The 13,112-nt window shown below is 37.8% G+C and overlaps 1 protein-coding gene and 1 long non-coding RNA gene across 4 annotated transcripts in view; one reads left to right on the forward strand and one right to left on the reverse strand.

Moving 5' to 3' along the window:
• The window catches only part of RNF150 (ring finger protein 150), a 284,272-nt gene that overhangs the window by 208,282 nt on the left and 62,878 nt on the right, over window positions 1–13,112 (forward strand). The gene's annotated exons all lie outside the window — the stretch shown is intronic.
• LOC129542891 (uncharacterized) overlaps window positions 1–13,112 on the reverse strand; it is a 28,758-nt gene that overhangs the window by 11,989 nt on the left and 3,657 nt on the right. Inside the window, exon 2 of the long non-coding RNA XR_016035313.1 lies at window positions 5,203–5,243. This is a non-coding gene — a long non-coding RNA (uncharacterized LOC129542891). The remainder of the gene's footprint in view (window positions 1–5,202; window positions 5,244–13,112) is intronic.

Here is a 13,112-nt window from a genome sequence, read left to right on the forward strand (position 1 = left end):
AGAACTGTCTCATTGGAAAAGACCCTGATGCCAGGCAAGATTGAAGGCAGGAAAAGGCAATGACAGGGGATGAGATGGTTGGATGGCATCACCAATGCTGGACAAGATTAAAGACAGGAGGAGAAGGGGATGATAGAGGATGAGATGGTTGGATGGCATCACTGACTCGATAGACATGAGTTTGAGCAAGCTCCAGGAGTTGGTGATGGTAAGGAAAGCCTGGCGTGCTGCTGTCCATGAGGTCACAAAGTGTCAGACATGACTGAGCAACTGAACTGAGACATTAATATCATTTTAATATTTGAAAACTTCAAAAATCACAAGTTTTTCCAAAGCATTAAAAATAAACACTGGCCCTTTAAGATTTCTAACCCCAGGGACCTATCTAATTTTAAGAATGAGTCAAAGAACTGAATGTCTGTGTGAACAGGAGATTCCAGACTCTTTATGGGTAAAAAACAATTTACAAAACACTGCAATGTGATCAGGATTCCGACTCTGAGCCTTATAACTCGTGAAGTGGAAAACAAAGGGATGCTTTCTAGCCAGGCAGAAATGGCCTGTCCTGACTTTACCCTGCCCTGCCTGTTCCATATGCTTGACTAGAAACAGATTTTTTTCCAAGTTCATTTTTCTAAAAAAGTGATGTATGCTGGTTGATTTTCATAAGATTTCACTTACCCTTTCATGCCCATGTTACAACCTTGAAAGTTTTTTAAAAAGTATGAAACAGCAGAGAAAACATTCATTTCTTTGCTAATTGTAAGAAATTTTGAAAAGGGTGAAAAGTAAAAAGAAAAATAATAATCTCACTGTCCAGAAATAATCACTGTTAATATGAGTATATTTAATTTTTATAATGCATGTGCATATATAAGCATCCCATGTATGTTATTAAATATTATAGAGTCAGGCCATTAATACAGCTTTTATTCTACTTTCTCTACTCTTGAGAAAGTGTAAGTAAATAAAGTAAATAAATAAAGTTATAAAGTAAGCATATTCCTATAACTTTAGAAATTATGTTAAAATATTTAGTGGTTGCATAATAGTCCATTATTGGGATGTATTTAACTGCCCTTCCCAGATTGTTCACCATTTAAACTGCCTCCAGTTTTCATCATTATAAAATCATGACCTTACTTGTTTATCTTTTTTTTCTATATTCATCCCTTAGTATATACTCCTAAAGTTAACTTCCTGGGTCAAAAATACTTTCCAAAGGATCTTAACAAGTTTTGTCTAACTGCCTTCCCGAAAAGTGGTTATGATTTACACCCCACACCAGCAGGATGTGCTTGCATTAGTGTTCTTTTGAAACCAAGAAGTGGTACCATTTTTAACCGTCTTTCTCATCTAATAGATGAGAAATACAAATACAAATACAAAGTAGCACTTAGCTTTAATTCCTATGCCTTTGATTTCTCCAAGATATTACCCTTGAGTAAACAGAACTCTTCATGTATGATATCTGTCAACTGAAAGAGTTTTCACAGTGTGAGAGTTGTGAGTTCAGTTTTATTTGGGGCTTAATGAAGACCATAGCCCAGGAGACAGAAGGCTCTAGGGAACAATACTGAAGAGGTTGGGGAGGGAGGGGTCACTGTACATGTGATTTTGGTGAAGGGGGATACATGCAATTAAGCACATCTTTTGGCAGAAGTTTGATGCTAGCCACAAAGAGCAGATGTCTCCATTAATGATTTTAGTGCTTTTCTGTATATGAGAAGATGCAAGGAATGGGGCTCATAAAATCTTCTCCTGAAAATATCAAACTATCTGATGACTTGTTTTGCCAGTTTTTCCCAGAACACAGAGTACTTCGTTCCTGATCTTTACCTCAAACTTCTTTTGAGGGAGTGTCGAAGGTTAGCAAGTGGCTACTGACTTCATTCTTGTGGAACCAGATGGCAAGAGACAGTTTTTAGTTGGCATGTCTAATGTAAATATAAATTGTCGTTCGTAGTAAGATATTTCCTAATTTTAGAGAATGTTAAAGTGGAAGAGGAAAATGATATGGCATAGAACTGATAAAATGTGATATTAACTATGTTTAACACTTTGTTTTCATATTTTGTAATATAGTGCTTTTTCTCATTTAAATATTTTTGGTCTTATGCTTTTAGATTAATAGTAAAAAGTTATAAAATTTATGAATTTTATCTCCTCTTCTTTTAGTCTTTCTTTACCAAAAAAAAAAATATATATATATATAGTAAAACAACTGAACAGTTAAGTACATTTTTCAGATTTCTCTGAAATTTATGTTGGTGTGGGCATCCCACTCATATTCATTATTTATGAAAAACATTATTTAAAAATCTCATTCTTACAAGAACATAATTTTAAATACTCTGCCAAATTAAAAGTTATATAGTGTGGTGGGAGTTTAAAATGGCACAAGTGCTTTGGGAATTTGTCAGTTTCTGCTGCTGCTACTAAGTTGCTTCAGTCGTGTTCGACTCTGTGCGACCCCATAGATGGCAGCCGACCAGGCTCTGCCGTCCCTGGGATTCTCCAAGCAAGAACACTGGAGTGGGCTGCCATTTCCTTCTCTAATGTGTGAAAGTGAAAAGTGAGTGAAGTCTCTCAGTCGTGTCCGACTAGTAGTGACCCCATGGACTGCAGCCCACCAGGCTCCTCAGTCCATGCGATTTTCTAGGCAACTGAAGTTAAATATACACTATTCTCTAACCGAGCAATTTCACTGGTGGATATAATACCCTCTAGAAATGAATGCATACATTTACAGAAAGACTTGTACAAGAATCGTCATCATAGCAAATTTCATCATAATAACCAAAATATAACCCCAAGGTCTAACAACAGAAAAATCTATGGTTCAATCAAGGTACATTCATAAAGTGAAATATTACTTAGCAGTAAAAAGAAACAAACAATCAGATGTACATCAAAGCACAGATGAATCTGAAAGCATTATGTTGAACAGAAAAAGCCAGGCAAAAAAAATAGATACTTAATAATTATTATACTTATGATTCCATTTAAATGAAATTCAATCACAGGCAAAGCTAATCTTCAGTAATAAAAATTCTAATGATAGATTGGTATTGGGTATTGTCTGGTCAGGAGAAGGAGGGGGCTCTTTGGGGTGACAGAAACAGTCTTTATCTTCATCTGGGTAGTGTGTACGTAAATGTATACCCACTTAAGAAATCATCCAGCATACTTAAGATTTATGCATTTTACTTTGTATTAAGCCTTCATTTAAAAGAATGAAAGGGGAATTCCCTGGCTGTCCAGTGGTTAGGACTACACTTTCACTGCAGAGGGCATGGGTTCAGTCCCTGGTCAGGAAAAAAGCCTCACAGCGCAGCCAAAATAAGATGAAATAAAATAAAATAATAAAAGAGATTTTACAGTACCAAAGAAACTAGGCTGTACATAAAATTTAAGTTCAGAGTTTGCTAATGTTGCTTTCTTATCATTTTTCTTTGATTACTTTGGATTTTTGTGTATAAACTGCCAAAAATTAGCCATCACTTCATCTAGGGGATTAAAAGAAGGAAACATGAAAGAGATGGCAGCGTTGGTAAATGTCTGATGTGTTATTTTGTTATTTTCAACAGAGCAAATGCTTTAGAAAGCAGTCTTGAACCATAATAACCTTGTTAAATATGGCATTCTGACTTCAAATGTCCTGGTCCCCAGTTATATTCATCAGCTAGACACTCAGGACAAATGCCAACCAGCTCTGCTGCCCCAGCCAAACAATATAATTAGACCAGGGTCAAGTTTTAAGCACAGAGCCTCCCTCTGCCAGAACCCAAAGGAATGAGACACACTGTAAGAGGCCAATTCTGCAATTCCCTCTGAAATTGCATTCCCAAAGGACTGATTTCTTCAATAGCAGGAGGATCTGATGTGGCTTCTTAGTTCTTTAAATTTTGTTGGTTTTTCTTTAATGCTGTTTAAACTCCAAACTATGGACAAATGGCTGAAATAAGTGGCCATTTATTATAATACTCTGAAAAACATTCTACTGTTTACAAAGGTCTTTTACATGTAATGTCTATTTTATATCTCACAACAGCCTATAATAGAGTTAGGGCAGGGACCGTTAACACCACTTTATTTGACTAAAAGAAAATCTTTACCCATGGGATCATAGGGTCAAGAGCGCAACTAGGTTTCTGACTTCTGGGCTTTCTAGGTTTCTGACTTTCTGACACCCCTGCAATGCTGTTGACACCGTAACCCCTTCTCCCCCTGCCCCCAGGTAACTCTCCCATGCATTCAGCTCTCTGGGGCTATATTTTTGGCTGAAAGTCTGCCTCAGGGATCCCCATCTCACTCTAAGTAAGCTGAATGTCTGAGAACCCTAAGGAATCCAGATCAAATCTAGCCCAGCTCTTAAGGAATTTGCTTTCTCCACGGTGATTCCAAGCTTGTTATTGTGGGCCTAAAAACAGACCAGCTCTTTTTCACAGAAGGGCAGTGTTTGTGCTAGTGAGGTGAGCCATAATTTACTTTATTGCCTTCTTTTTTTTCCCCTCTCCACCAGGTGAAACTGCTAGCATAGCAGATGAGCTTGCCAAAACAAGCAATTCTGTTTAAAACAACAGCCATAATATGGTTACTACTGGTTATATGTGACTTTGAAAAGCATGCTACTGGTTACAAAGGTCTTTTGCATATATTATCTACTTTGCATCTTACAACAGCCTATAATAGAGTTAGGGTAGAGACCACTGGAGCTTCCCAAATGGTGTAGTGGTAAAGAATCTGCCTACCAACACAGGAAATGCAAGAGACGCGGGTGCAGCTTTGATCCCTGGGTCGGGAAGATCCCCTGAAGGAGGGCATGGCAACTCACTCCAGTATTCTTGCCTGAAAAATTTCTATGGAAAGAGGATCCTGGTGGGCTACAGTCCATGGCATCGCAAAGAGTCGTACACAACTGAACACACACACACAGAGGAACCATTAAGGCTGTAATTTAAGGAAAATCTTAACTCATAGAGTCAAAGGTCTTAAGTCCTTTCCTTTTCTTCTTTCTGCCCCACCCCCTTTTTTAAAAATGATTTTTATGTAACCTAAATAGGGGGAATCAGGGAAATGAATTTTCTCAAAATTGGTCCAAACATTTCAGACCAAGTCTAATAGCAGAATCACCCCCACAGAGAGGCACTGGTCTGGTTGGGTGGAGTTTATCATAGGGAGAGGCTGGTGTCTACTTACCTGGCCCTGTAATACTGCGTGGCCACCACAGCAAGGACTTTCTGTATTGGAGACATAGAAGGATGAGACACCATTGAAGAAAGTCACTTGATGACAAGAAGTTCATGATCATAAGGAATAAGGGCAAGTCTGGCTCAAGTCCATGATTATTTTCCTCGTTGTTCATGCCTCCTTCTGCTCAGCCCATCTAGATGATTTCAGATCACTGATTTGAACTCAAGCTTTCCAACTTTATTTTCCGTTCCTACCTTTTCTTCTCTTTTTTCATTGGCGTATAATTATTTTGCAATGCTGTGTTAGTTTCTGCTTTTCAACAAAGTGAATCGGCTGTGTGTGTAGCTTTCAATCCTGCTGCATTTCTCATGCGTATCATGATACCACCGCTGTGCCTTTTCTCATGGAAATTTTTTCTCCTTGGATTTTTTTTCCTCCAGTCTTTAGCGTTCTTCCCAGAATTCGAGAATTCTCCCTTCCTTGAATTCTGTGGCACTTTGGCTTGTATGTGTTTATGATCTGTCACTTTGCATGTTATACTAACATCATTTAAAATACTGTCACTATCATCCATTGAACACTAAGCATTTTACAAGCAAGTATAGAATCCTTAGAACAATCCCGTAAGGTACTAGTCAGGACAGGCTAGGATTTGCTGCAGTAACGATAACAACAATAAAACCTCCCAACTCTCAGTGGCTTAATACAATGAAGATATCTTTCATGTTTTATGTGTGTCAGCAAGGAGAGTCTGCTGATATAGGCTAACAAAGCCGTTTCCATCTTGAACAATGTGCATTGACAGCTCAGTAATTAAATGCCATCGCCTGAAGGGAGATCTGTTATTTCTCATCATAATTTATTGACCAGAATTAGTCACATGGCCATAGCCTATGAGAGAGCCTGTACTCTTCTTGCGTGCCTAAAGATGAAGAACCAGCAGATGGGATGAACAGTGTTCATGAGTGCCTCAGATAGGTACTGTTAGCATCTTCATTTTGTAAATGAAGAAGCCAAGGCTAGGAGAAGTTAAAGGGTTATTCCAAAATAGTCAACCAAGATTAAAAATGAAATCTGCTTTGTCCCCAGGCCTGAGTTTGTAAGCTCTACACAGTATCAATTGTACATCTTCCTATCAGCCTGTCAATTCTGTATTTAAAATACTTCACCAGGGCTTCCCTGGTGGCTCAGTAGTAAAGAATACACCTGCCAGTGCAAGAGACACGGATTTGATCCCTGATCCAGGAAGATCCCACGTGCCACAGAGCAACTAAGCCCGCCCGTCCACCCCTGCTATTGAGCCTGTGTTCTAGAGCTCAGGAGCTGCAACTGCTGAGGCCACACGCCACAGCTGTTGAAGCCCCCGTGCCCTAGAGCCTGTGCTCCTCAACAAGAGAAGACATCGCGGTGAGAAGCTCACTCACCGCAACCAGAGAAAAGCCCGTGTAGCAGCGAAGACCCAGCGGAGTCATAAATAAATAAATAAATTTTTAAAAAGACTTAAAAAATAAATGAAACACCTTACCAATAGCAGGCATGCCTGACTCATCTAGCACCATGTTCTGCAGGAAGTACTACCACATAACTGTTACACTTTAATTGTCATTCTGTGTTGATTTTCCTACTTTTTTTTCCAGAACTCAGCATTCCCAGTAGGAGTTCTAGTATCAGTTTTAGAATCTCTTTAACAATATGCAGAAACACTCTTTTTTCAGACTCTCTCATGTGTAATTAAGAAATCCACATTCCATACTACACTGTGCTAAAGTGCTGCCACGTCAGAAAGGCTCTTTTCTCCATAACAAGGTTGGAGATTAAACCCATTGGTTTGCATATAATTCAGCACAGTAGAAAACATAGAGAAATTTCATGATACACTGAATGCTCGGGTTACTGGTTACTGGAACACAGGCATGGCATTTTGGACAGACGGAGATAATGCATAGAAGTAGTCAGTGATTTCCCTGTGTTTTTCAAAGCTATGGCAGTCAAGATTCTGCTGAAGTTCTCATTGAATTGACCTGATTTTAAGAGCATGGTTGGAGTGCAATCCTACTTTAGAAAATCAATGAGGGCACTTTAAATTTTCTTCCTCTAGGTAGGAATCGGGGACATTTCTCCTAAGCAATACTCATTACACTGTCTGGGCTCAGTTGACATTCTATAAGTGTCATCACCAGTGCAATTTGGTCTTTCTGAGAGACCTCGGTAATGCCTGTGCCCAGATCCATAAATTGATGATCTTGAAATGAGATTTGCATGGGGGGAATGGCCTGGTGTGATGTCGACCAGACAGTCTGGGCAGAATATGGGCTCACCAACCCCATAATGTCCTCATCAGGCCCCCAGAAGAAGGCAGGATTCTTTGATATTTTAAGAGTCCATAAAAATTAAGGAAAGTGCTTTGTAAGCTCTACTATAGATAACTCACTGGCAAGGAATAAGAACTCAATCACTGTTAGTTAAATAATGACACTTCAGCTTCTTAATTGCCAGGTAATGTGTTTTTGTCCTCTTTTCTGCTTAACAACTTATATTTATTTTCACTTTGAAACCATAAATCTAAACTGAAACCTTTTTTTAAACTAGATCAAGAAGGTTATGGATTTCAAAATTGATCTCACTCTGCCATATTGCCCTAACAAAAGGTTCGATCAATTTACAGTCCCACCAAAGTATATAAGACTGTGTACACCATTGTCAACGTGAGTTATTATTGAATTTAAAAATAAATGCCAATTATGAATGAATAATAATGATCTTGTGTAATTTTCGTTTTTCTGATTTTAGTTAGGAAGTGTTTTAACAAGTGTTTTAACACATTTATCTGAAGTCTTAAAATGAGTTTGGGCAAAAAAATTAGCAAGAAATATTTTTTTACCAACAGAATAATCGTTATTAAAAATGTATTAGAACAGGCAAAATAATTTTCAAGTTTTCTGGATATAAGATCAGCATGCAGTCAATGGTTATCAATTCACTGGAATGACATTAGCTAATCAGTAACAAAACGTGTCTCTCTCTTTCCCTTTTGACCCCCTTCACCCATTTTCCTGACTTCTCCTCCCACACCTCTGGCAACCACCAATCTGTTCACTTTATCTATGAGTTTGTGTCTGTTTGTTTGTTTTTAGATTTCACATATGAGAGAGGTCATGTGGTATTTGTCTTTCCCTATCTGATTTATCCATTTAACAAAATGACTTCAAGGTTTAGTCATGTTGTCACAAATGGCAAGATTTCATCCTTTTTATGGTAAAATAATATTTCATTGTGTGTATATACACCACAATTTCTTTATCCATTTATCTATCACTGGTTGTCTCCATGTTTGACTATTGTGAATAATGCTGCAGTGAACATGGGGGTATATGTCTTTTAGAGTTAGCATCTACATTTTCTTTGGATAAATACATAGGAGAATTGCTGCATCTTATGGCAGTTCTATGTTTAATTTTTTGAGGAACCTCCATACTGTTCTCCACAGTAGCTGCACTAATTTTCATTCCCACCAGCAGTGCATGAGGGTTCCCTTTCTCTGCATCTTCACTGTTAGTAATTATTTGTTGTCTTTTTGATAATAGCCATTCTGATAGGTGTGAGATGATGTCTCATTTTTGTATTGATTTGCACTTTCCTGATGATTAAAAGTGCTGAATATATTTTCATATACCTGTGGGCAATCTGGATGTCTTCTCTGGAAAAGATCTATTCAGATCTTCTGTCCATTCTTTACTTGGACTGTTTGGGAGCTTTTGACTATGGAGTTGTATGAGCTCTATATATATTTTGGATATTAGCTCCTTATCTGATACCTGATTTAAATATTTTCTCCTATTCAGAAAGTTTTCTTTTTATTTATTTATTTTTTTGATGGTTTCCTTTGCTATGCAAAAGCTTTTTTATTTGATATAGTCCCACTGGTTTATTTTGGTTTTTGTTGCTTTTGGCTTTGTTGTCAGATTTAAACAACTTATCTCTAAGACCTGTTAAGGAGCTTATCACTTACATTTTCTTTTACAAGTTTTAGGGTTTCAGGTCTTACATTCAGCTTTAATTCCTTTGAGTTCATTTTTGTATCTGGTGTAAGATAGTTTCATTCCTTTACATGTGACTGTCTAGTCTTCCCAACAGCATTTATTGAAGAAACTGTCCTTTTTCAACTGTATGTTCTTGACTCCTTTGTCATAAGTTAATTGGTCATATATATGTGGATTTATTCTGAGCTCTCTGTTCTGTTGTATTGACCTGTGTGTCTATTTTTATGCCAATACCATACTTTTCTAATTACTATATCTTTGTAATATAGTGTGAAGTCAGGCAATGTGATGCCTCCAGCTTTGTTCTTTCTCAGTGTTTCTTTTGGCTAATTGAGGGGGAGTGTGGCTTCATAAAGATTTTAGGATTGTTTGTTCTATTTCTTTGAAAAATATCACTGGAATTTTGATAGAGATTGCACTAAATCTGTTACTTGCTCTGGGTGATATGGACATTTGAACAATACTGACTCTTCCAATCCATAAGCAAGGAATAGCTTTCCATTTATTTTTGTCTTCTTCAGGGTCTTTCAATAGTGTCTTATAGTTTTCAATATGCAGTCTTTCATCTCCTTGGTTAAATTTATTCCTAAATATTTTATTCTCTTTGATGCAGTTGTAGATGGTATCATTTTCTTAATTTCTGTATCCAACAGTTTGTTATTCATGTATAGAAATGCAATGTATTTTTGAGCATTGATTTTGTATCCTGCAACTTCACTGAATTCATGCTTTCTAACAGTTTTTGAAGCAGTCTTTAGGGTGCTTTATATATAATATCATGTCATCTGCAAATAATGATAGTATATTTCTTCCTTTCCAATGTAGATGTCTTCTTTTTCTTGTCTAAGTGCTTTGGTTAATACTTTCAATACTGTGTTGAATAAAAGTGATTAGAGGACATACTTTCAGCTTTTCACTGTTGAATATGATGTTAGCTGTGAGTTTGTAATGGCCTTCATTATGTTGACATACTTTCCCTCCATAACTGCTTTGTTGAGAGTTTTTCTCATAAATGTTGTATTTGTCAGATGCTTTTCTGCATTTATTGAGACAATTATTTGATTTTTATCCTGTTACTTCATTTCTAGAAATTTATTCATTTCTTCTAGGTTATTCAATTTGTTGGCATATAATGTTTCCAATATTTTCTTATAATCATTTGTACTTCTGTGGTTATCAATGGTAACATCACCTCCTACATTTTTTATTTTATTTCTTTGGATTCTCTCTCATTGTTGCTTGGTGAATCTAGCTAAGAACTTGTAAATTTGGTTTATCTTTTTGAAGAACCAGCTCTTAGTTTCATTGATCTTCTCTGTTGTCTTTTTAACATTTTTTTCTGCTCTAATCGTTATTATGTCTTTCCTTCTACTAACTTTTGAGCTTCATTTGCTGTTTGTGTTCTTTGTCCTTCTTTCATAGTAAAACCCTCTGTCGGATTATAGCGAACTGTTACTTCAGAGTGTTGTCAATCAAAGGACATTGTCATAAAACATAGAAAACTGAATGACAGGCAACTTAAATTACTTGCCAGAAATCACAAAGCTAAGGAGGGGTCTGCAGTCCCTGAAAGTGGAGCATATACTGAGCTGCTGCAGCATGCGTGAGAAAACAGAGTAGGCAGAAAAAGTAAAGGAACCAGCTCTCCTTGGCAGAGTTTGGAGGAAAAGGGTGGGATGTTCAAGGAATAGAAGGGACATCTGAGCTGTGACTTGCTTGAATTCTGAGCGAGATTTGCCATACCAGAAGAAAATGTTTCAATTGAGAAGGACATTCCGGAGTTAGCGTGAAAATGTGGGGCGAGCACGGGGGTGGAGCAGAAGCTGTGACAAGGACCAGACTGAGTGAGCCGTCTTTGTATGCTGTGACTTTGTGTTGCAGGCAGCGAAGCAGCTGAAGCATTTCCAGTGTGGGGAGTGATATATTTGTATTTGAGAAAGTTCAAGCAGGAAAGAGAAACCAGACCACATTGGGAAGAGCCTTGGGAAAAGTGGATATTTCTTTCTATGGAACTTCTTGATAAAAACCTGAAAATTTGTACAACGTTTACCAGATTTATTGGGCAGTGGAGAATGAGGGAGAACAGTACATTTCAAGACCAGTTTTACCATCTTCCTGAATAAACTCGAGCAGACTGATAGCTGAGTGTAGATCTGATGAAGCCAATATTTGACGGCGTTTCTCTGCGATAGCCTAGTGAATACACTTAAGGCAGAAATGACTTTTCCACTGGTTTTGCTTAGTCCCTAACAGTCTGAAACTGCTCTACTGCCCTCTTGAAGCTGGAGCACAAAACATACGCTGAGAAAGAATAAAACTTTGAATTCCTCCAGCTCCCCTGTCTTGCTGATGACAATTCAGTGCAGCGAGGAAGGACAATAGAGTGTAGATTTGGCTGCAAATACTGACAGTAGGACTGGGTTTGAGTCCTAGAGCTGCAGTTTATCCTGAACAAGGGCTGGCAACCCAGTCCAGTATTCTTGCCTGGAGAATCCCACGGACAGAGGAGCCTAGTGGGCTACAGTCCGTGCGGTCACAAAGAGTAGGACACAACTGAGCGACTAAACAGCAACAGCAGCTGCAGTTTATTAGCTCTTTGGATAATTTAATTTACTTTAACCAGATTCAGCTTCCTCCTCCATAAAATGGGAATAGTAATTTCTACCTCATAGGGCTGTTGTGAATTAATAATATATATAATATGCTTGGTAGCCTTCAGTCACCAGTAGATATTGTTTATTAATTAAATTCATGTTTATTAATTAAACACTGACTCTTAATTCATTAACAACTTTGCAAAGAAGATTCAGAAGCTCTGAAGAAACATTTTAACTCCCCACAGAATCATGGGCGGGGAAGATCCCCTGGAGAAGGAAATGGCAACCCACTCCAGTATTCTTGCCTGGGAAATTTCATGGGCAGAGGAGCCTGGCCGGTTATTGCCCATGGGGTTGCAAAGAGTCAGACACGACTTAGTGACTGAACAACAGCAGAAGCACTGGATAGATCTTATTTAAACACGTTGCCTAGAAGAATGGAATTCTGTGGTCCCTGAGTGACTCGCATTCTTGGAGCACTATTTCAGCAAGGGGAATGAAACAGCTTGCATTAGTGCCAAAAGGAAAGCCCTAGGATCTAAAAAAAGGTGGCTATCTGGGTATGTATAACCGATTACCTTTGCTGTACACCCAAAACTAACACAATATTGTAAATCAACTATACTCCATAAAAGCCATTTTTAATTAAAAACTTAATTATAAAAAGAATCAATAGATGTGGAAGCAAGTTTAGCAAAGGTTTGGCATTACTGGCCCCAAATTGAGAACTTACATGATTATCATATTCATAATCATCTCAGCATTGTGATGCAGTTGACGTCATCTTTTGTCAGGGCTTTGAAGGACTCTTTATAAGAGGTGCATTTCTCTTTGGTGAATAAGTTAGGAGAGGTGTTTTGGTCAACTGTCAGTTGTACTTCTAGTTTGTCAGGATTGTTAGGAGACAGATTATCATCCTGTTCCTTTCCGTGTACCTTCTCATGCAGTCTTTGTTAAAGCATGGGAAGGGACAGCGCCTGCTGTGACTCTTACAAACAGGATGACCTGATATTGACTTTGCCTTAGAGGTGTTTATTAAACTGTTGGTGCATTTCGCTAAATTTCAGATTTTCTCCCTATTCCTTTATTTATTTAGTCTAGTGACTTCTGTTTTTCTTTCCATATGAGAGGAAAAAAATCATTTTGCAATCCCAGTTATAAGAATACAGTCTTCCTATCTGGGCAACCCAAGAAATATGGTACCAGGAATAAATGAATGTTAGTTAATGAGTATTCATTAATAACCAGCACATCACCCTATGTATCATTTCAGCACTGT

This window comes from Moschus berezovskii, chromosome 19, assembly GCF_049115385.1.
Source record: "Moschus berezovskii isolate FMDL1 chromosome 19, NW_MosBer_1.0, whole genome shotgun sequence".
Lineage (NCBI taxonomy): Eukaryota > Metazoa > Chordata > Mammalia > Artiodactyla > Moschidae > Moschus > Moschus berezovskii.